Raw genomic sequence first — 2,767 nt, 5'->3', positions numbered from 1 at the left:
GACTCTAGACCCACAGCAGCATGGTTGACTCTTGACTGCTCCACCCATGGCAAATGAGTGGGAGTAACTTAAATGGATATAGTGTGTGGGTTGAAATTGCTGAGTGAGGCAATTCTTCCTTTAGCTTAAGGCTGTACCAAGGATCCAATTATAAAGGGACAACTCAGCGCTGACCAACAGTAAAGGAAGTGGAGTTGGGAGGAGTGTGTGAGCTTTGAGCTGTTTTAAAAAAAAGCTTCTTTTCATACACTTTTTTTTTGCTGGGGAGATCTGAAGCTGTCACAAAGTTGGGTGGCAAGAAAGGTTACTTGAACTTAACCCCAGTCTCAGACTGTCAATGAAAGCTATGAGATCCAACAGGTTTTTGTTTTAAAGCTGCTCACTCCTTTCAACCTCTTGCACTAAGTTTCCAATATCATGCATCAGAAGGAGCAGTGAATGAGTAGCTAATATCGTTAGAAATTGTAAGTTTTTCATCTCTGCAGGTATTGCATCATTTCATCGACATTGTAACGTTTACTGGCAGCACCGGGAGGTGTGGGATGTATTCATGAGAAACAAAGTTAAAAATCATACAACACCAGTTTATAGTCCAACATGTTTATTTGGAAGCACTAACTTTCGGAACACTGCTCCTTCATCAGGTGTTTGTGGAGCAGGTTCACAGGAGAATTTGTAGCAAAAGATGGCAGTTTCATGCAACAGAAATGATATAGAACAAACTTAGATTGTTCTGAAGTCTTTCGTCTTTTAGAATGGGTTGCAGGTTTTGGTTCATTAATATGTAAATCCCAGAACTTGTTTGAAGACACATTCTCGAGACAACCTAAGGTCTGGATCCCAATCTTGATTGAGACTGGTTCTATTTCCAAAGTAGGAATTTATAAAATCTCACATAGACTGTATTTTGCTCAAAAAGCGCACAATGTATCTGCAAATATAATTCTGCAAATTCAAAATCACACAAAAGACTTATATGTAAGTGTGTGAGTGATAGAGTATCAGCCTGTCAGAGGGTGTATATGTGTGTGTGTCTGAGAGAGTGATCTGTGTGAATGTGAGCGTGTGTGAGAGTGTATGCTTTGTGTGGGTGTGAGAGAGCGTGACAGTGAAGTGGGGTTACCTGTCATGTGACATGAACCCAAGGTCCTGGTTGAGGCCATCCTCATGTGTTCTGAACTTGGCTTCCAGCGTCTGCTGGGCCACTAAAACTGAATAAGCAGTTACATAGCACACATTGGAGAGGGCAGGGTGGGATTTGTCTTTCGATTTGCAGAAGGTGAGAGGTTCTGGCTGCTGGAAACTAGGGAAAACACATGCTGGAGGACCTTCGGCTCAAAGAGATGCAGCTGGAAGCCAGGCTGCAGACACGTTGGGGGAATCATCAAACCCCCTACACTGTGAAAACAGGCCCTTTGGCCCAACAATGCACACTGACCCCCGTTAGAGCATCCCACCCAATAACCTCCACAGCTAATCCCTGAATTTAGAACGCCCAATCCACTCTAAGCTGCACATCTTGGGACCTTGGGAGGAAACCAGAGCACCCACAGATGGGAGGGGGAGGGTAGAAAAGTGCAAACTCCACACAATCAACCTGGGGGGTGGGATCGAACTCAAGTCCCTGGCACGGTGAGGCAGCGGCGCTAACCACTGAGCTGCTGCCGCGCCGCCTAGAGACTTGGATTGAAGGAATCGATTGGCTTCATTCCAGTCCTGGTGACACTCCAGCACGTTTGGGGAATTGAATTTACTTCCACAGAGTTTCCACGGTGCAGGGGTCATTGCGTCTCAGCAGCTTCAACGATCCAAAGAAGGGCTCGTCTACAGCGAGAACACTCGTCCACAGAGTTAAAGTTCTCTGCACAGTCAGAACCCTGGAACACTCCCACGCAGGATGCGTGTAATCACGGGGCTTCTCAAGACACGTTGATGTTTGAAATAACTTCCCCTCCTGGATTCAAACGCTGCTGATATTCAGGCCCTGAGTAAATTTCTTGTGCACGCCTGAACAGCAAATCCTCCTCTGCTAATACCTTGAGAAAACAGATCATTGCTGTCAGTGCAGGGCAGGAAATAGGATAAGAGAATTCTAGCTTGTACCGAAGAGACTTCCCTATCTCCTACCCGAAATCTCTGTCTCCCATTTCCTCCACCTTTCAATGGATTCCAACTCGAAATCATCCTTCCATCCTCCTGTTTTTGCCCAGTTCCCCTCACCGGAAAGCACCCACTCACGGTTCAGTTTATTAGTCACTTCTTGCCATTCCCAGTATATTGCCCACATCTTTATTTAGTTTTTAAAACAGAAAGGCAGTGATTTGCTGATGTCAGGATCTGATGGGAATTTCGCTCACGCTCCAGATTCTCTCTTGCGTCATTCACAAAAATCTGCACTGCACATGTGCAAAGAAGGAAATTCTGGGAGTGGGTGGGACGCATTCACCACCTCCCCATTCAATCAAGACCCAATCATGCCCACAGCGCCCCCTGTCTATTCTCTCTCGCTATCCCTCGCTTCACCCCTCTCACACACATGCCATCCTCTCCGTCCATTCTATCTCCATACCCTCTTCCCCCTGTCTAGTCCAGTCTCTCGTCCACCCTCTGCCTTCCTCCATCCAGTCCCTCTCCCCACACTCATTCTCTCTCTCCTCCCACTCTCTGCTCCCCTCCATTCTCTCTCTTCCCCCACCCTCTGCTCTCCATCCATTCCCTCTCTCTTTCCCCACCCTCTCCTAACATTCATTGTTGTTCTCTTTCTCCC

General features: G+C 46.7%; 1 long non-coding RNA gene across 1 annotated transcript in view; it reads left to right on the top strand.

Moving 5' to 3' along the window:
- The first annotated feature begins 901 nt into the window (after window positions 1-901).
- The window catches only part of LOC122547643, a 19,105-nt gene continuing 17,239 nt past the window's right edge, over window positions 902-2,767 (top strand). The window contains exons 1-2 of the long non-coding RNA XR_006311051.1: window positions 902-986; window positions 2,314-2,316. This is a non-coding gene — a long non-coding RNA (uncharacterized LOC122547643). The remainder of the gene's footprint in view (window positions 987-2,313; window positions 2,317-2,767) is intronic.

Source organism: Chiloscyllium plagiosum, unplaced genomic scaffold (genome assembly GCF_004010195.1).
Source record: "Chiloscyllium plagiosum isolate BGI_BamShark_2017 unplaced genomic scaffold, ASM401019v2 scaf_11563, whole genome shotgun sequence".
In the NCBI taxonomy this organism is placed as follows: domain Eukaryota; kingdom Metazoa; phylum Chordata; class Chondrichthyes; order Orectolobiformes; family Hemiscylliidae; genus Chiloscyllium; species Chiloscyllium plagiosum.
Note: the sequence above shows the minus strand (reverse complement) of the source record. Positions and strands in the feature narration are given on the sequence as shown.